This window comes from Sphaerodactylus townsendi, linkage group LG02, assembly GCF_021028975.2.
Source record: "Sphaerodactylus townsendi isolate TG3544 linkage group LG02, MPM_Stown_v2.3, whole genome shotgun sequence".
NCBI lineage: Eukaryota > Metazoa > Chordata > Lepidosauria > Squamata > Sphaerodactylidae > Sphaerodactylus > Sphaerodactylus townsendi.
The window spans coordinates 534670-556563 of record NC_059426.1 but is presented as its reverse complement, the minus strand read 5'-3'; the positions used below and the strand labels follow the sequence as shown (position 1 = coordinate 556563).

Here is a 21894-nt window from a genome sequence, read left to right as displayed (position 1 = left end):
CTTCCTCCCGGGTGGGTGGGCAGCAACCAGATGATGCCCCCTTCACCCTGCTTCCCTTCTCAACCCTCCCTCGGGATGGGTGGGCCATGACCAGCTGATGGGCCCCTGCCCCTCCCAGCCTTTATCCTCCCTCAGGGTGGGTGGGCACTGACCAGCTGATGGGCTCTCTTCCCCTCCCTCAAGGTGGGTGGACCTTGACTATCACCTAAAATGGCACCATGGTGCTACAGTCTGTGTCGAGCCCTTGCAACGCCCGGGGAATTTAGCTCTCAGCTGCTGTACGGCGTTCCGCGCGGCCCGCACGCTGGGAAGTTGGGTGTCGTGTGATCCAGCCGAGACCCGTTAAGCACAGGCAGCTCCCGGTTCTGATGGGAAAGCGGCAGCCTCAGCGCGAATGCGCCCGTCCCCAGCTCAGGCGATCACAGGGCAGGCGTGTCCCTGGCCTGTGCGGCAACGCCGAGCTGGAGGAACCGCGGTGGGGCGTTTGGGGAAGGGGAGAATGCGTCTTCAGCTGCTGCTGGCGGTTGGAAGCTACTGTTTCAAGCTTCGCTCGGGGGGGGCCGAGGATAGAGCTGTGACCGGCGCGCCGCTGGGGCGAGGCTGCGGCTCGCGATGCAGCTCATGCTATCACCCGAACAACTCCCCTGGGCCAGCGTTTTACCGTCCCTAAAGTATATTGATGACCCACGTCTGAAGGGCAGAGTCTCAAAGTATAGAGTCTAGTCCGATGACTCAGGAAACTGACTGGTATCAAAGCGTACTGTCTGGTTTGGCCCTCTGTGGTATGAGAATAATAAGGAAAGAGTTTTGACAGCGACTATGTATAGATAGTTCACTGACTGTAAAGTCCATGTAAATTGCTCTTGAAATAGCATCGATTTGGTTTGAGATAGCATCTATTCCTGTCCACAGGAATTTTTCTTTTAGGCTAGTGCCCTGCTTTCAAAGTAGTAAGATTGTCTTGAATGTTGAACCAAAACAGATAGAAATTAAGTGGGCCCCAATTCTGTTGTCCTGCTTTGATCAGAGGGACCAGCCATTTCCCCTTATAAACTATACAACGAATCAACCGTTGGAAATATGTTCATATCAGATTTGACAATGACAGAAAATGAGGAAAGAACTTCCAACATTATAGAAGAATGAACTTAGATGTTATGGTGTTCTCCATTGCAGTCGGACGCGATGTATACAGTGTACCACTCTCTAAGTTATCCCAGAATGGCACATGACTCCAACAATCTTGATGCAGCTATGCTAATCTGGGTTTGGATTAGATCGAAATGAGGGACATTTGATAGCCTCATGCATGTGCCTTGAGTTCTTGGAATAAGGGCAGAATTATTATATCTAATACATTTTTTTGTTTTAAAAATGAATGGTGCTTGTAGAATGTGTTGTCGAAGGCTTTCGGCCCGGATCCAACTGGTTCTGGAGGGTTATGCAGGCCAAGCGTTAAAGACAAAATCCACCAGACCACGGCCACAGCAGAAACCCTCAGAACCAGGTGCTTGTAGACATGTTGGCTTACTGAGCTGGTATCTCAGGAACATGAGATGTTCTAACTCCCTGTGTTTGTTATGTCCGACCCAGGGGATTGGGAAGAATGTCATCTGTGACGTGCATACACCCCTCTTGATGCCTTTTAGGATGATGTCAAGCTGCCCACTACTATCCCAAGCTCATGAGCATTATGAGTGCCGTTCTCCGTTTCCTGCCTGCCTTTGTGAAGATGACAGCTGATCCAAGAAGGCTACGTTGGAGAGTACTTGTGTGTGAGGTCCAGGTTCTGGCGGCAACCTCACCCAGGAAGAGATACAACTGGAGCTGTGATGATTTGTTGGCGGTGGGGCCTGCACTCCGTTAGTACCCACATCATTGATCTCTAACATTTCCTCCCCACCCAGCCAAGCCCATTGAGGAGTACCTTGGTTTACTTAAGACTTTTTGTGAAACAGGCGGACCACATCAAGGGGATCTGACAAATCACGGCGATGACTTCTATGCGTTTCAGATGGTGGAAGGTGGATGTGTTGTACTGTGACCCTCAACTCAACATCCTAGAATTCAAACAAGACATTATTGTGAGGCCAGGTTCTGGCAGGTGACTGGTGTAGTAGGAACTGACTTATGCGGGCAAAACAATAGCTCCTCTCGAAGGAGCTCCTCCTGAAAGATTCCACCCCAGTCAGCAACTCCTTGTTACCTGAGAGGCCCAACTGGTGACATCCATCCCGTATCTCCGAGGAACAATAAAGATGATGCAGGCCGTCCGGCAGGCATTTGAGGATCAGGATGACAGAAGGACCTGGGGCGATTGACGCTCACAATGGCTGCCACGTTGTGACTGCCTTTATACTTTGTGTGTGGTGGACACCATTAAAAAATCAAACCAACTGGGTGAATGGCAGGAAATATTGTGATATGACCCGAAGGAGCAGATTAAGCCCAGCATATGCCCGATCCAGTGGAAGCTATGCGCGGGAGTCGAATATGCCTGCTAGCTTCTTGTCCCATCTTAAAGAGCCGGAGGAAGAGGGTGGATCAGTTACAATTCTTTCCTTACAGAAAAGATACAGAGCATCATGCAGCGAGACCAAAGGGGAGACAATCCAAGGGTAACTCCTTGACCGTGGCTCCATAATGCCTAGTTGGTGCTGTGATAGTAGCTGCTTTACAAGGCATTTGAAATCCCTGCACCCGGACGAGCAAGGACTATTCAGGAGCCTGCTAAAAGTGTTTACAAAGTAGCAGTATAGGTGGGTGAGATGGGATTCTTGTATAACCATAAAGTCGTAGCTGGTTGAATTGTTTACTGTGGGAAAAAAATGGTTCAAGGAAGGTCCAGTTAGGGCTTTCCCTTGCCAAACAGCTTGAGCTGTGAGAGGTAAGAGAAATGTCAGAAAGTCCTTGGCAGACAAAATGGCGGCTCCTGACACAAATGTTTTCATGTAGCCCTTCTGGTAAGAGCTTGCTAATGTATTACTGTTACATTCAGTAACTCCATGCACCCTCGTCAGTTAATGGAGCCAAGGTACTGGCATGGAATATATCACTTGCAGAAATTTGGCAACTTGGTTTGTTGCAGCTAACATGGAAGGTCTTGTTCTTCAGATATTTTTTCCCTTTTGTTTCTTCCTGCAACATGAAGAAAACAATAGGGTGTTGTGTGGTTTCGGGTTGTATGCGGCCATGTTCTGGCGCATTTCTCCTGTCTGCATCTGGCTGGCATCTTCAGAGGATCTGATGGTGAAGTAAAGCAAGAGGAATATGTATACCTGTGGAATGTTGGCCACAGGTGCGAAGCGAATCGACGGTTCTGAGATACCAGCTTCACAGATGCCTGGCTTAACGTCAGGAGAAAATGCTACTAGAATACCCTTACAACCTAGAGCACACAACACCCAGTGATCCGACGTGAAAGCCTTCGACAATACAGAAAACGGGTATGGTTTTAAAATACGGAACTAGCTAAAATAGTAGTGTGTCTCACATAGGCTGCATTCAGACATCACACTAAACTGAGATTTGAATAACCCAAGTTAATTGTAATATTTGACACTTGGCCGGTCTTATGTTGTTAATTTATTCCCCTTAAGTGGCAAGTTTCAACCCTAAATTATCAGTACTGATCTGAATGATTGACCCTATAGTGGTCGAGGTACTGTCTATATTCTAACTGGTGCCTCTCAAAGTCTCAGGATAGGTTTTGCACCCTGCTACCTGATCCCCTTTTAACTAGAGGTGCCGGGATCTTCTACATGCAAAACAAGTACTCTTTCTCACCAGACGGGGACCCATTCAAAACCGTGGCCCAGAAACTGGGAAGAATAAAATTAGGATTAGGGCTTGTGACTGGTTTATTTGCCCTGGTGGCGTAATTGTGGCTTGCTATGATGTCTGAATTCACATCACAATTTGTTGGAAAATGCCGGGACACAGGGTGGCAATATAGAGAATATGACTGAAGATAAACAGAGGTTTACAAAATGCAATAAATTTATTGTTTACATTTGGTAGACTCACCAGAGTTTATTGCGTAAAACTACAGTTGGGACAAACCAAAGTTTATTGTGCCCTTGGAATGTACCCTGGGTTCCTGGTGCTGAAAGCACCACAGAAATCCTATGGACAAATAAGAGATATTACAAGATTGTCTGCAGTGGGGTCACTTAGTCTTCTGATGTGCTCTTTGGCAAATTTCAGATGCATAGCTAATTAATAACCTTGTAAAACCAATATGGCGAGTCCAAGATAGATTAAATGTTGGCAAATTTACTGGGGCATAAACTTCTATGGAGGCAGTAGACCCTCTTTGTCAGATGCATGAAAAAATCTGTCCAACAAAGTGAGGCATCCCACAAAACATACAGTACAATAAATATTTTGCTTTTAAGGTTCCATGGGGTTCTTTGTTGTTTCGATGCTGCTGTTTGTCTTTAGACTAAGATTTGACCAGATGGTCACCTTCTGAACAGAATGCAGCGGCCCACTTGAAGTGAGCCTTGCACTACCTTCCTGGGGCTTACCCGTTTCCAGCCACTATCACAGGAGTGGGAAACAAGCAAGCCCCAGAGGCCGTGCTCCTGCGGCTGTGCCGGAGGCTGCCGCACTGCTTACCCAGAGGCAGTCGGCAGCCTCCCAAAGTGGGACAATTTCAGCCAACCTGCGGACAGGGACAAAATTGTTTGAAGGCGGGACTGTCCCGCCAAAAGCAGGAGCGATCTGGTCAGCCTGCTTTAGACCCCCAGATGAAGTAGTATTTAACAACTCATAAGTTTCAATAAATGGACAAATGTTACTTTTATTGAATTTGCTTACCGTGAGAAATGAAAGCTATACATGTGTTCCCCCTTCCCAGGATTGGCCACCCACCTTCTCTCCCCATGAGGGTAATCTCTGGCCATAACATCAGGAGGTTTATTGCAACCATGTTCATAGTAACACTGAAGTGATAATCCCTGATCCATGAATAACAACTGAAGGAGCCTGCGGTTTCAACTGCTGAGCAGAGAGGGTGTCATGCATCAGATTGAGACATCAGATTAAAAAAAAAGTTATTTATTGCACTGAAATACAGCTATGAACTTGTGAGAAAGATGGGTGCCAGCACAAAGGAACAAATTTATGCCATGTGGATTTCTGATCATCCAAGGATTTAGGGTTTTTTTACTGTTCAAGTTGGCGTGCGTTGATTTTTTAAATGCCAGGCTTATAGTAAAAATCTGTGTGGAGCTTGCCCCAAAATGGGAGATTTCTATTCTGCGTAACCACGGAAGATGGGACACATCTGCCTACAGTCCTAAGCTGTGGATTAATCCTGTGGCAATTACCATGGTTTTTTTGCCATTAGAAATAGCCTTTGCCTTAAGAGTCCTCCAGTCTCTTTGACAGCTCTGCAGTGGCAAAGGGAGGAAACACTATCTATGCCTTTTCTTGTCCCCATTGCCAATCCCATTGTCTATACTCAAGGCCCCCCTGAGGACACATTTCCAGCACAGCAAGTGGAGACCATCGAAGGGACAGTAAGGTTTTATTAATTGCCACTTTCCACCTTAGGAGCAGCAGTGGCGTGGGAGGTTACAAGATCTTATGGCATCTAATCTGGGAGGAACGGGTTTTGATTCCCAGCTCTGCCGCCCTAGGCTGTGGGAGGCTTGTCTGGGGGGATTCAGATTAGCCTGTCACCACACCCAGCCAGCTGGGTGACCTTGGACTAGTCACAGCTTCACCGAGACTCTCGGCCCCACCCTCACAGGGTGTTTGTTGTGAGGGGAAGGGGGCAGAGATTATCCAGCCCTTTGAGGTCTCCTGCGGAGGAGGATAGTCAAACCTCTCTCCTCCTCCTCCTCCTCCTCCTCCTCTTCTTCTTCTTCTTCTTCTTCTTCTTCTTCTTCTTCTTCTTCTTCTTCTTCTTCTTCTTCTTCTTCTTCTTCTTCTTCTTCTTCTTCTTCTTCTTCTTCTTCTTCTTCTTCTTCTCCTTCTCCTCCTCCTCCTCCCCTCCTCCCTCCTTCTCTCCCCTCCTCCTCCTCCTTCTTCTTCACCCGTGCAATTTCTAACAATTCTCTGATAAGAGATCTGGACTCACATAGCTGTAACTCCTAGCATTTCAAAGAGAAAAGAAAAAAAAATGTGGGAGTTAAACTGGTTTAGTAGTGATGTTGTGACATAAACCCTGTGTGGCATTGTGTTGTGTCAGTCATCCCACGGATCTGTTACAGGCTATTAACCAAATGTGGGCAGGCTGCCAAGGATGCAGAAAGAAGGCTGTTAGAGCCCAATCGGCCAGAATCTGGGGAGACACAAAGATTTCCACTGTTTTCAGAGGAGCCAGGTGCTGAGTGAACAGGAGGTTTGAGGAGAAATACTTGACATTGTTTGGATTTCCTGTTGCCTCGTTGCAGCAGTGCTAACCCGTAGTCAGTCCATGCATCCACTGAGGTATCAAGCTCAAGTGGTAGAGGTACCAGCCCCTTGGCTGTACCAGTTATCTGGGGCTTATGTTCTTGGTTTGTTCTCTGAGGAATGTTGGAAATCAAGGAAGAACCTGCCATTTTCAGGAGTTCCTGCCAGATCATGAGTCCCTCTACTGGGATATTAAAGGCACCGTATGCCTTCTGAAATGTTGTAGGTGCTGCATTTGGTTGGCATCACCTACAATTTGGAGCCATACCTGTGCATAGATAACCAGAGGGTGACTTTGGTAGAGGGAGTCTCCCATGGATGGAATTGTCCTCTAATACAATGCAGATGGCTGGGGTGTCTCTTTCTGCACAGGCAGTTTTGCTTGTTAGAACCCAGATGTACAGTGCCTCTGGCTAACATATGCTTTGCCATTTAGCTGGAGGGCGGCATGGGTATAGTCAATCTTGTCGAGATCTGGGAGGCTGACTACGGGCCCTTTCCGCGCGGCAGCGGTGCTTGGAATTGTAATCAGCATAAACAATGCCGTACCCCGGGACGTTAAGCGCGAGACAGTCGGGAGGCTAACGGCGGCAGCTACAGCCTTCACATTGCGCTTCGTTGCTGATGCCTTGTCTGCGGCTGGTGTCACAGAGGAGCCAGGATACCCTCCCGCAGACGGCGACAGCTCTGGAGTTACAGACCAGGGGAATGTCCTGTACTCTGCGTGAGCCAGAAACCAGGAGGCAGGTGGCGTTCAGGGTTGGTCTTGAGGGAAATGGTGCCTTCCAGCTGCCGTTAAGCCCAGCGGTGGTTGGAAGGCATTATGAAAGGCCTCCTCGGGAGGCGGGGTTGGGCTGATGTCTTTGAGCAACTCAGTGCGGCCCGATGCGAACTCCGCCCAGGGGCGCTGTTTTAGCATCACTGGAGCTCTTTTCCCTGATGGAAGGCACATTTGGGTCAGTGTTTGGAAGGGGAAATCTCAAAATGTTAACTGCTGAAGAAGCGGCAATGGCAAACCACTCCTCCTTCTTAATGGCTGGCAGAAGTCTCCCTGCTGGAGAGTAGCGTTGGCTGTGACTTGATGCACTTTACACTCACATATGCATAGCAAAAACTCTGGGTAGAAGTAAAATCCCCTGTTACGTTGCGAAAATAAAACCAAATTACACAAAGCAAAACATAAATCCAGTGTACTTTAACGAATTTTTTTCCACCATGTTGTTTCCAGGGTCAGAGCTCACTTCTTCAAGCGTAATGAGAAAGAAATATTTCCATTACATCTAGAAAATTAGCTCTGATTATGAAACCTGGAATTCATATTATTCGTCTGTAAGATGCCACTGGACTTGTGGTTTGTTTTGCTATCAGCACAGGATGGCATGAGTGTCCTTCTGGAATGACAGACTGCAAGATATATTTTCCAAAATCTTAATAGCCTCTGATGTTGAGATTTGCAGTGAAAATGGTTCCTGCAGTCTTCTTACCAGAACTTGTATTGTGGGGTCAATTTACCTTTCCTTTTTTGCAGGGTACTAGACTTAAAGCTTTAACTGTTTTGTAAGGATGAATCGTAATGGAATTATTATCTCTTTGCTTCCTTAACAACTGAAGCCCAAGCTAGGCGATACGCATCCATGGGCACTACACATGAACTTACCGACATCAATGTATCCACTGAACTTGGCCATTACAAATTCTGGGGTCCCAATGGTGATCAGGCTGCAGAATGTTGGGACCAGATGGTCTTAACTCTCAGAAGTGCCAAAACAGCCCCCCCCCCTCTCCCGTAACATTCACTAATGCCTTTTGGGATCCAGGCTTGGAAACGGTCAGGTGGTCTTTGTTCTGTCTTCCACTTTTCTTGCCTTCCCAAAGTCTGTATTATCTTTCTGTGGTTGATTGAATGGGAAGATGTAATCCCAGGAAGAGACCCAGTGGGGCTGGGGAGGAAAGTGAACCCACCTGTTCAAATGATCCTGTCTTTTGCCTTCTTACAGATCCATAGATTGCTGTATGATCGCTCAGCTGTGTACCAAGATCACCATGTTCACCCCAACAAACATCGCACTTGGTTGGGTTGGGGAAAACGCAGGGGAATGGATACTTGGTTGAGAGATCAAAAGGCCACTGAGATTCCAGTTTGTTCTGACCATTTGAGTGTAGATGATAAGATTCTCGGCATATAGGCAGACCAACAAATCTGTCTTGACAAAGCAGCTAATAAATGACTGTTTGACTGCATGGTGCGGGGGCTGTATTTTAAAATCAGTTGCAGCCACTTACGTTGTTGTGTGTTTTGTTATTACAGGCAGACTTGGTCCCAGGAAGACTCCTTGGGTTTTCTTATGTGGCCTGTCTAACCTTGATCCGGTGGTGAAGACAGCACTCAGATGTTATGGACTACAATTTCCAGCGACCCCCCTGCCAGCATGGCCAATTTGCCATGCTGGCAGAGGCTACTGAAAATGTAGTTACAACATCTGAATATAAAGAGTGCTCCCTACCATAAATGGTGCACTAAAGAGGCACCAGGTTGGATCAACAGCATTTCCACTTAGGTTTCCCCAATTCCTGTCTTTACTACAGTTCCTGTGCCCCGCTTGACTGCTTGGATCCAACCAGTTGGGCAACAAACTTGAACCCTGATAACCCAGCCCTGTAAATCCTGTTCTCCTGGCAGTGCTTACCGATATTCATGCCAGACTGCGGTTTCCTACTTCCTTTAATTCTTGAATGATGCCTTTCTGGTGATATTTTTAATGGCACTGAAGCCCCAAATTAACATTCATTGCTGTATTAAATATATATATATATTGTGTTTCTGAGAATAAAATGCAAACAATATATAAATGTAAATAAATGGGCATTTATGTAGAGTATTTTAATATTTATCAAACAAAGAGGTGTGTGATAAAACCAGAGTCTATATTTTATATATCTGTGCAGTGGGAAAAAATGAAACGGCATCTAAATTATAAGGAGGGTTTAGGGGATATTTTTTTTTTTTTAACAGAGGGATAGCTTGACTGTAGCATTTCAACAGCCACGGCTTCCTCTGAATGAAACTGCCAGTTCCTGGCCCCAGAGCCAGACCCGTCAATTGTGGCACGGGCTGTGTTCCAGGTTTCCACTGATTGGGTGAACAATGTCCATTTGTTACTTTCACCGTGCTTGGGAAATGTAGTTAGTAATAGTGAGTCATGAGCATCTGTGCTGCTTAGAACGTGGTTTCCTGCTGTTCTTACATATTTGCTTTGATGAAATAAAGGAACAGAAACAGTAAATAAAGGCGATGGATTCCGACTGTCACCCATTCTTTGTTGTTTTCTCTTTCTTTGTACTTCATCCTGCTAAACATCATATTTTGATCCTGTTGTGGATTTTACAGGCTGTGTGGCCATGGCCCGCGCGGCCGAACTAAAACTACCAGACCGACCCGCATAACTCAGCCCCCCCCCCGCAGCCATTTGTGCTTTGGCTCAGGGGCTGCCCTTCCTCCTGACGCCCGCAGCAGGGGAAACTCCAAGCCGGCCGAGCTCCACATCTCAGAGGCACCCAGCCATTTAATTAAGGCTGTGAAAGCCTTTGATAATAACATATGACTTAGTATACCTGAATGAAATCACTAACATTTCTGTTTTGCAAGGATTTTTTAAAAATGGGAGGGGAGAAATGGTGGTAAGAAGAAAAGAGTTTGTTGATCACATTTTGAAGGGATGACCAATATTGTAGGGTACATTAGATTTTATGGTTGTCAGATTAGGTTCTTCATTTTATGTGTGATGTATCAGAACAATCCAATGACTTGTCATCAGAAGAAGAAGTTTGGATTTATATCTCCCCTTTCTCTCTGCAGGAGACTCAAAGGGCTTGAAATCTCCTTGCCCTTCCCCCTCTATGGAAACACCCTGTGAGGTGGAATTGGGGCTGAGGAGAGCTCCGGCTGACCCAAGGTCCACTGGCGTGTGGGAGTGTACAGGCTAATCTGAATTCCCAGATAAGCCTCCACAGCTCAGGCGGCAGAAGCCCGGAGAATCAAACCCGGTTCCTCCCGTTAGATACGCGAGCTCTCCAACCTCCTATGCCACTGCTGCTCCGCGCCAACCTCCTCGCCACTGCACACACAATATCCACACTACATCCACACTACATCAATAACTCCCCTCAAAATGAATCAAGGATGAGCTGTCCTAAGTCGCTTTGTTTCAAGTCCTTCGTGTTCCTTACATTATGCGAGAACTCACAAATCAACCCCCAAGTTTGATATGAGTTTGAGCCTCTACACTCAACCACTCTGTGAATCTTTGGTGTTCTTCAACATGTAGAAATTGTCTTTCAAGGGTCCGTTGAACGATGAGTACGAGGAGACTGCGGTAGCCCCCATAGAGGGCTCCCTCTCTACCACCCATTCGACGGTCCCTGTCGAGGAGCCAACGGAACCAGCTTCCCTGGTGACCCTCTCCAGGCCTCGGCTCAGCCGAAGCGTGGCCTTCCTCCAACTACAAGAGCAGATGGAGGAAGCCCCACTGATAGCTCGACGCACGGTTTCGGCCGGACGTCTCGAGGTGCGTAAGGAATTCTTCGACCCTGGTGGAGGAGTATCGATGGATCGTGCTCCCATAGAGAAACACATCACCACCCGCCAACATGTGGATTACAAACCGATGATGCGTACTGTTCGAGTGGAAATCGGGGTATCAGCCATCCACGGAGATACCCAAGAATCGTTGGCGAAATATATGGACCAATACTTCGAGGACCCCCCACCCACGCACCACTGGCAAAGCACGGGTGCGCGCCCGAAAACCACGTCGGGGTCCCAACAGACCATAGAAAGTGTCTTGGACCTACCCGGAGGGTCCCAACGCAGACTAACTTTTGCGGATGATGGCCGTGCCCACGACCCCCCCGACCTCCGTGGACTTCTAGAGCCAACTGCAGGGGCCACCGAGGATTCGCAGCGGGGGTCGGAGTTAGATCTGGACGATTGGGAAGAGCAGCGTGCAGCTTTAGCCAGAGCCAAACAGGACTGGGAGCTGTAACGCGAGGCTTTCGAGAGGGAACGTGAGGCTCTGGAATTAGAACGGGAACAGTTTCGCCACGAACGTGACGCTGAAATAGCCCAGGAGAAAGAAATGCTCCGAGAACAATTCCTGAAAGACCTCGAACGCTCACGCATGGTTTTGGACCACACCAAACAAGATCTTGAGCGCCAACGCGAATGTGTGAAGGCTCTTAAGACCCAGGGAGAAATCAACGCGGCCTTGCAACGGCAGGAACGCGAGAGGCTCCGTCAAGAACGGGAAGCACTTGCGCGCCGAGAGAGAGATCTGGCGGACAGGGAAGACGCTACTCGACGTGAAGCTAGAGCACCGCCGGCACCCGTCACCGGGACCGACGGAGCTGCTCGCCCACGCTCACCCCTTCCTCGCCCTCCGGTTGGGCCCCAAAGGGGAGCTCCCGTGCCACAGCGAAGGACCCTTCCCCCGCCACAACCCCCGCCACCTGTTTTCGCAGTTCAACCGCCTCCTGCCTCCCGCACCTGCCCCAGCTCCTGCGCTCCAAGCGGCCCCAGTTGCTGGTAGAGGCCATCCTAGGCCCCCCATTCCCGCACGTTTTGATGGCACCGCTTCCCGATTGCCCTACTTTATACTGCAATTGGACGCGCACATGCTCAAATTTGATGATCTTTACCGCTCCGAGGAGGAAAAGGTGCGGGACATCAGGTCGGTATTGGATGGTGACGCTGCTGAATGGTTTGTGGAAATTCATGAAATGGAGGGAGCTCCTGAACTGCAAACTGTAGCCGCCTTACTCCAAAGCCTTAGACTGCGCTTTCAAGATCCCGAAGAAGTAAACAAGGCCAGCAGAACCATTAAAACCATCAAACAAGGGAACAGACCTTTTGCCGACTTCGCCCGAGAATTCCGATTAGCGGCAAATAAACTTCCAGACTGGCCTGAACGTATGAAATGCGAGTATTTTCACGATGCCATCGACCCGGAGATCCGCACCTGGGCAGACATGATACGCCAGCCCCAAACCATCGCTGAATGGATTACAACTGGTAATTATATTGCATCCCGACTCAACCGGGCTAAGATGGGAAAAGCCCCCCCAACCAAGCCAACGGAAAAACCCGCATCAGCCGCTGTTCAGCCAAAGAAGACCATAAAGGGACCCCCCGCCACCGAAGCCACATCTGATCATCGCCGTCGTCTTGGCTTATGCTTGTATTGTGGGGGCCAAGGCCACTTCGCAGCCAACTGCCCGAAAAAGCCTAAGACTCCCGTCCCCGCGCCACGAAGATCCACGGCCAGGACCCCCCGTAAACCGGGTCCGAAAGAGCCTCAGGGAGCTGCCCGCAGCCTGGAGGAGGACGACCAGGATGACAGCGAAGAGACCGACTTTGGTGGAGTAAGCCTATCATCAGGCCCAGCGGACGAACAGACGGCGCCCGATGCGGTGAGTGGCCCCCATAACCATTATGGCCACTTTAACTAATTCAGCGAAACACACCCATATCTTAGCCCGGGCTTTAGTGGACTCAGGCTGCTCTCATTGTTTAATGAGACCTCAGATAGCAGAACAGCTAGGTCTCGAACGGATAGCGCTAGCCAAGCCCATTCCCTTTACTCAGATGGATGGCAGCCCCTTGGGATCAGAGGGCCCGGCTCGGTTCAAAACACCAACCAGTGCTTCTCACGTTGCTGCGCCGAGCATTGGGAGAGGCGCAGCTTCATTTTGGCTCCAGTCGCCAAACACCTTATCGTTTTGGGCATGCCTTGGCTCCTGTCCCATGAACCCCACCATTCTCTGGGGAGCAGCGCGTCGTTAGATTCACTTGGATCCACCTTGTGGAGGCCATATGCATGAGGACGAACCACCTGACGAACCACTAGAAACCCCCACTCTCACAAAATTCGCTGACCCTTAAAGTTGCCCCGAGCCCTGAACTGACAGGGATCCCAGAGCAGTACTGGGATTTGGCTAAAGTGTTTGAAGAGCGGGAATGCGATCAGCTTCCCCACCATAGAGATACAGATTGCAAGATCCTCTTAGTCCCGGGAGCACAACTGCCAAAAGGAAGAATATATCGAATGAGTCCGCCCGAACAAAAGGAGCTCCAGGAGGGCTTTTCTTGATAAGAAAATCTTGCTAGTGGTTTCATCCACGTGACAACCAAAAGCACTGCACGCTGCCCCGGTATTGTTTGTGAAGAAGAAAGATGGCTCCCTACGTCTTTGCACCGACTATCGAGGTTTGAGCCTTGATCTCACTCTCCAACAAATACCCCTTGCCTTTAATTAAAGATTTGCTCCGGCTGGCTTTGGAGTACGGGACACATTTTCACCAAATTGGACTTACGAGAGGCTTACTACCGTGTAAGAATTGCTTTAGAGTTATGAGCAGAGCTGCTTGGCGTTTAACACCAAATTAGGACAATATGAATGTTATTGTGCAATGCCATTCGGTTTAGCCGGGGCCGAGGAGACTTTCATGTCTTTAATTAATGATGTTTTACAAGACTTTTTTTATTCAAAGGGGTAGTGGTATATTTAGATGATGTTCTGATAATACTGCGCCAGGCGGTACGGAGGAGCATGAAAAGTTGGTCGGGGAGGCGTGTTGCAGCGTCTTCTTGACAATTCTCTATTTGTCAAACTTCAGCCGAAATGTGCATTTCACCAAACATCCCTGGACTATTTGGGCTCGCCGGTTCTCGTCCGAGGGAATAGAAATGGACCCTGCTAAGGTAGCAGCGGTCGTTGACAGGCCCATTCCCACCACTCGTAAGGAACTCCAATCTTTTCTGGGTTTTGCCAACTGCTATCGGGGAACTTTATTCCCCAGTTTGCTCAGCTAGCCCTGCCATTGTGGATCTGCTACGCACCAAAGGAAAAGGTCCTCAAGTCTAAACCAGGAGCTCCTCTCTTCCCTGGTCTGAGAGTTGTCGAACTGCATTTCCAGTCCCTTAAAGTTGCGTTCACCACTGAGCCCATATTCTAAAACAAACGGATCCCAACTTGCGCTTTCACTTAGTATATGCCGATGCTTCGGATAAAGCTTTGGGGGGCTGCCCTCCTGCAGAAATAAAAAAGATAATAAACTTGTTCCGTGTGCTTACTTGTCAAAAAAGCTTTCTGGCCCTGAATTGAACTACAGACTGATGGGGACAAGGAGGCAATACCATCAAGGAGGCTCTTTCCACTTGGCGGCGCACTGGCTGGAGGGGGCTGCCCACCCGTTCCAGGTGTGGTCCGACCATAAGAACCCTGGTGCCTTGTCCACCCCCCCCTCAAAATAATACGGCTAAACAGCTGCGATGGGCCGATTTCTTCTCCAGGTTTGCATTTACAGTCCATTTTTTCCCGGGCAACAGCAACAAGTTGGCCGATGCTTTGTCCCGCCAGCCAAAGGGGGTGGACACCTCCTTGCGTAACACCCCTCGGACTATCCTTTCCCCCTCCCAATTGGGACTGGCAGTCACTTGATCTCAAACGACTGCCCCCCCACCTTCACTCCCATCAGGTATTCCGGACGTGGTTGTAGCACAACCGTCGTCAGTTAGAGGCCCGGGACGGCAGGACGCTCCGAAAGAGGAGTCGGATCCTCTTTTGCAATTACTGGCCGAGTTTGGAAGCGGGGTGACTGCTGAAATGCGATGCCATGCGTCCCTACGCAAGCGGGTTCTGCAGGTGGGGCATGATGCTCGTCAAGCAGGGCACTTTGGATTTTTGAAAACTCTACACCTACTTAGGCGACAATTTTGGTGGCGCTCTATGCGCATGAGATAGCCAGGTCTTACATTAAAGGAATTGTCCTACGTGTCGCGGAAGCCAAGGGAAGTCCTGGAAAGCCCCATGGACTATTTACATCCCATCCCTCCAGCTGCCAGACCTTGGCAGGTCATATCCATGGACTTTATAACAGATCTGCCTGAGAGTCATGAAAACCACGGCGCTCTGGGTAGTGGTAGACCTTTTTCCAAAGCAAGCTCGCTTCGTAACTTGCCCCACCATCCCGCGATCAGCGCCTAAGCTAGCCAAGTTGTTGTTTATTCAACATGTGTATCGTTTTGCACTCAGCTCCGGAGAGAGAAATGATTTGGATAGGGGCCCCCAATTTATCTCAAAATTTTTGGAAGGCGTTTCTGGACATTCTAGGGAACCACCTCGGCGGTCGCCGCCCCCTACCACGTTCAAAGTGACAGCCAGACCGAACGGACCAACAGAACACTGGAACAATATCTACGCTTGCTACACCAATTTACCATCAAAACAACTGGAACCGTCGAGTTGCTCCCTTTAAAACGCTTTCGAATATGCTTACAATAATCACGGTGCATAGTAGCACCAATAAAACACCTTTCAGCGAAATAGTGTCTGGTCGTACCTGTTCCCCTCTACCTGAACTCCCCGACTCCCTGCGCTGTGTTTCTCCCAGAATTTGGAGATTGGATTAAGTCCTTAGCCCGGAAGGTTGGAAGTCTGTTTCTACCTCCCTTTCTCAAAGCATAAAGAGGCTCAAAAGTTCCAAGCAGACAAACATAGAGTTGATTTTCCTTTGCACGTGGGTGCCTGGGTTTTATCTTTCTACCGAAGAAATTACCTGAGAGATGTGCACAAATATTCCAAGCTAGGCAAAGAAATCTCATAGGGCCATTCAGAATCTCTCAAGTAATTAGCAGCGGGGTGACCGCACGTTTGGAACTGCCTAACTCACTAAGTAACATTCATCCTGTTTTTTCATTCCTGAGTCTACTCAAGCAGGCTCCCGCTTCAGATGCCTGGCACGACCTAACGGAGGCTCCCGGCCGGGTGATCGATTGATGGCCACAAGCTTCTACGAGATCGACCGGCTATTCTGGACTCGTTATGTTCGCAATCAGCTGCAATATTTGGTCTCTTGGGTGGGGTATCCCTCTGGTCATAATCAATGGATTTATGTGGAAAATATTGATGCCCCCCCCCTTGATCTCGGCTTTCCATAAAGCCTTCCCCGGCAAGCCTGGGGGGGAAGGGGGTTTCTTAGGGGAGGCGGAATGTAAGGGTGGGGGTTAGTGTGATCCCCCGCCCGACTCGTCCTTGGCACATTCCTTGTGCTGGGCTTGCTGCCCGGAGTACTGACCTTGCTATGCTTATGCTTATCATATCTGTGTGAACGTACTTTCGCTTTTTCTGTGTGAAACTATGCTTGGGAACTTTACCAGGGGGAGGGGCAGTGCTCTCGTCTGTAAAAACGACGATTCTAGCCGAGGGGGGCCAGTTCTCGCATGGCGTGTATCGTGTTCATTGAAGTTTATGGAATAAACGAGCTGTCCTAAGTTGCTTTGTTTCAAGTCCTTCGTGTTCCTTACACTGAATGGGTGAAAGACACACATGCAAACGGTGGAAAGGAAAACGGGTTCCTTTATAACGCCTGCAACCTGTTATACATACGCGGTGCAGAATCCACCCAACTGTAGGCAGCACAGAGAGGGGGATGAGGGGGGGCGAGAGCTTGTTGGAGATTTCTGTGCAGTCTTTTAGGAGAACTGCAAAGAGAAAGAAGAGGGCGTGTTGTGGTCACACGGACATAAACAAGGAAGTGATGGGAGAGCAGCATGTCAAGCGGGGCAGCGCGATCTGGGGACGCTTCGCAGCAGGAGGCTCAACCATGGGGAAAATGCCCAAATGAGGCACTCGGCCACATCACAAGCAGTAAGTGCACGAAGAGCCATGCCCACAATGCCTTAGTTACTGAGTCCTTCGGGGGTAGAGCAGTCTATCAAGTCGAATAAACAACAACAACAACAACAATAACAACAATACTCCTCAACAAATTATTTTGTTGAGGAGTATTGAGGCTCTCAGACAGTCCAATGGAACAGAAATTCTGCCAGTGTAGGAAGGCGAAGAAACACCTTTTCTTTTTATTCTGGTGATTTATATTCTCCTAGAAGATCTTATTTTATTACTCCATTACTCTTTCTATTGATGTTCACACAATTAGCATTTAATATGTTTGATTTCTGATAAAGCTATTACCTTATATCCATGGCTCACTATTTAACTGCTGCCTTGAAGCAGTTAGTCCAAAGATATGATTAATTTAAGCCTCATTTGGCGCTCATTTTGCACAGCAACTGGATCTAGTGAGGTTCTGTAGCAGAGGGGATTTGGAATGGGTCACCCTGATGCTCGCCTGACATTCTAACCCCCACACCATAATAGCTCTAGTTTTTCAAACCAGGCCTTGCAGATATTTCCCATTGTTAGTGGGTAGCTGTTCTCCCTCTTCTTGTGTGCTTTGCACTTATTTGTAGGTTGCTTTGAGGGATTGCCATTTGCTTTGTCGAATGGACCTGCCCCCCACTGGTGCGGTTGTGTTCCTTCAACATAAGAAGCTCTGCATAAAAGCGGCTGTCCTTCCCCCCCCCCCGCCCCGCTGCCCTTAGACTACTTGAGGAGAGGCGCTTGAATGCTATAATAACCCAAAGCCAGTGCTGCAAATATGATGGATGCCTCCAGGAGTCTGATTAGGTTCGACAGCCGCTGTCGTGTGAAAGACTTGCTGCAGTGTTCTCCTGATGCAGGCTGGCTATTCATGGGCCTGGCTCCAGCTGGATTTATGGGCGAAGAGGACGGAGATGCGGAGGAGCTGTGCACAGTTTCCATTTCAGTAACTGGGAAAGCTGGGATCAAAAGTGCAGACTGCAGACTACGCTAGCAGAAGCGTGGCACAATCAAAATACACACCGCTGACCGGAAATTTTTGAGCCATGAGGAAATTGCTTTTGTAGAAAGCTTAGGCCTTTTCCTTTGCTCCAGCTGAGCTCCAAGACCTCCCTGCGTTTCTCCTTAGAGCCCAGGTCTGTTCCACACAGCTCAAACAAGATGTCTTGGGAAGGAATTTTGCACAGCGCCCCCCCCCCCCACCGGCAAGATGTCCTCAGAACGCCTTAGTTAAGCTCAAGGCATCTTTTTTAAAAAAAATGCATCAAAATGTACCTTTTCCCCTTAAGGTGCCTGCTGTCAGGCTCTCGAATGTGGAAATAACAGAGACCGTAGGCAAGTCCTAAAGCAGTTTATTTCTACAACGCGTAGAGTAACAGAGAAAGCTGAATCTAAGCTCTCCCGCTTAATTCCAGCGATTATATCCTTCAATCCCCCCCCATTTGATTCCCACCAAATGTGTTTCACAAAGTGTATAACATTTGCACTACAGAGCTTCAAGAAACCTGGGAACGTTTGCACCTTCCCGCAGGAGGGCTGGCGCCAGGGAATTGCCAGAGAGGGGAGAAGGAAACAGGAAAGCATTTACAGGAAACATTTGCAATTCCCACACATCAAGACATCTAAGCACTGACAGGCAAGGACCTGACACCTGCAAGATGTCTCCTGCCTGGCTGTGCAGAATGCAGAACTCAGGAGGCGTGTGATTTTTCCTGCCTGACTGTTTCGCTTGCTGGTCAGTTTTACCTTCTGCTGGTGCCCAACATTTTGTGTGCTGCTGAAGGGATTCTCCCTGCCTTCATTTGCGGAAGGCAGCCCCAGGATGTTTGCTCCGCAGGCTCCGATCCTGGGTGCCTTTTCAGCCCCAAAACTGCATAGTTGTGCTCAGTTGGTCCTTCCAATTCTGGCAATATAGAGTTTCCCTTTTTTTGAGGAAGTCTCTCAGTAGCGACACAGACATGCATAAGAGAATCTTAGCCACTTGGAAAACTGCTGCACTGGGTAGACCTGCGCTCTGTGGACAGTTTCTTCTTACTGCACAGAAAAAATTAAGACGGTTCACAGAGGGAAGTTCTACCCAATGCTTTTCAGTGGGAAGTGAAGCAGTTTTCCAAGCAGCTAAGATTCTCTTATGTGTGTCTGCGTAGCTATAAAGAGAGAGTCGCCAAATATATATATATGTATATAAGCCTCATATATATATATATATGAGAAGCTAACCATTAGTTTGTTGGTCTTGCCCTAACGCCGAAACAGCTGGACGGATCGCCCCCAAATTTTCACAGGACATCCCTCCCTGTTGCGGGCAGGCAATCGGACCTTCAAATTGCAGAAAGTCCATACCTGAGCCAGGTAAAACATCTTTTTCCTGGCGCACCTGGCGCACCAGGCCTTGAAGCTGGCTGTGTTTAACTGTCACCCTTAGAATGTTTGTGCAGCCTGTCTGTGGCCTGAGGGGTTGGTATGAGGGCTTACAATGTTCGTGCAGATGGCCAGTGAAAACAGTAAATAGGTAATACTGTTAGGTAATATGAGTGGAAGTGAAACACATACCCACTTTGCCGTGTGAGACGTCAGGTGGGGTTCCCCCCCACACACATGCAGGTAACTTTCACTCTCTGTGTGCCTTACCGCACTGCTACCACACAACACACATACTCTCACATATACACATCCAGCTCATCCTCACACACACCTCACTCTGCCCTCCCTTCACATCCAACCACCACTTACCCACTTCCTCACCCATATTAGCCACAGCTCTCTTTTACTATAAAAGCGGAGTGCAGGAGTTTGCCTTTTTCTTCTAAGAAAATCCATAGGGGTGAGGGCCGAACCAACACTACTGGCTCTGCTTCTTTTGCACATGGCCCTTTAAGGACCCAGGGAGCTGGCCTCGATCTGAGCACCTCACCCCCCTGCCTCTGCTGCCTGACTGGGATAGCCTCCTTGCTCCTTTGGAGTTCTGCTCTTTTACCCTAGAAGCAGGACTGTGCGTGTCAACCAGCCTCATGGACAGCGGGATTCGCACTCTGCACAGTTCAGTTGTGGAATGGAAAGGGTTACCTTATACTAAAAAAAAAGACACCACCATATAACAATGTGAATTGAAAAGGGAAAGAGGGATTCCATTTGACCACCCCAAAAGGCTATGCTGGGGATCATTGGACCTGCATGGACGTCTGTGTGGGTTGTGGACTGTGATGAGAAGGACAATTGCCACAGCAAACGCGTGGCGGGCCTCGCTAGTAATTAAATAAAATCGAATCGAATACCTTTAATGGCATATAAATAATTCAACATCAACATGAACATTAACACCACAAGGTAACAACAGCCTTTACAACTTCAGGCGAGTTAAAATAACGGCATTAAAAAATTTAGCCACAGCTTCCAACAACTCGTAGCTGTGGCTATTTAAAAGATTAAAAAACCTTCTGGTTATCTGTAATACCTTCGTTCCCTTGCAAGACAGGAATTATGTGCTCTCTATCTCATAGAAGGGACAATTCAACAGCATATGAGATACAGTTTCCACAGAGCCCATTCCACTTTGTGGAAATAAATTCATTCATTTATACTCCACCGTTCTTCTCAATGGGGCCCCTAAACAGCTTACATCGCTCACCTCTTCTCCATTTTCATCCTCACGACAGTCCTGTGAGGTAGGTTAGGCTGGCAGTATGTGAATGATCCAAGGTCACCCAGAGGGCTTCCACGGCGCCTGTGGGGATTTGGACCTGTGTCTCCAGTCAGATGCCAGCCAGATACTCTTAGCCAGCACACCATGAAGAACAACAACAAGAAGAAGAGCTGTTTTAATACCCTGCCTTTCTTTCCTGTAAGGAGTCTCAAAGCAGCTGACAACCTCCTTTCCCTTCCTCTCCCCACAACAGACACCTTGTGAGGCAGGTGGGGCTGAGAGAGTTCTGAGAGAACTGTGACTGGCCCGAGGTCACTCAGCAGGCTTCATGCAGAGGATCAGGGAAACAAACTCAATTCTCCATATTAGAACCTGTCACTTAACCACTATACCACACCGGCTTCCAAAGGACAGGTATACCTTTAAATCTTAATTTTTAACAGCAGGATCCTTCTGCAATGTACATGATTTTGTACTGCTGAAAAGGTCGGCTTTTAATAGATGCCTTGGCGAACATCACCTGTTGAACTTCTTTCTTGTTACGCATCTGTAAGTCAGCCAGCCACCGTAGAGGCTTCTTTGCACTCGGGGAAGGACCACAGCCTCTGCCCTGAAGCGCAGTTTATTCTGCCATCCGATGCTGAGCACATTTCCAAGAACTGGAGTAAAAAGGGTTCTCTCTAAAATAAGAAGCGGACGAGGGTTTTAGCATTTGCCATGTATGGGAACGTGCTGCCACCTTTCGCCGTCTGTGTGCAGCTATTAGCAGCAGGCATTCATAGTACGAGTGGAATGCGAAATGCTCGGCTGTTAAATAGGCCACAAACTCTCTGAATCGCCAGCAGTTTCTGTAGGAAGGTTAGTGGGGGAGGAAGGGAGAATATTTTCCAAAGAGTTTGTTGAAGAGAATGTCACGTATAGCAGCTACTAATGCCAGGAAACGTTTCTCTCAGCTAGTTAAAATGGCTGAAAACCTACTAGCATCTTTTTCACCTGCTGTGGTGGTGGGAGGCTGGGGGATGAGGGAAGGATTTGCTCAGCTGTGAGGTACACCGTAGGCTGCCTCACATGTTATTGCACTGGTGTGGGTGTGTAATGCGTGGCTCCCGTGGCTGCTGCCATACGTGG

The 21894-nt window shown here is 48.5% G+C and overlaps 1 pseudogene; it reads left to right on the top strand.

The window, feature by feature from the left end:
* Window positions 1-394: 394 nt before the first annotated feature.
* LOC125425827 lies at window positions 395-2423 on the top strand (annotated as a pseudogene).
* Window positions 2424-21894: the final 19471 nt, after the last annotated feature.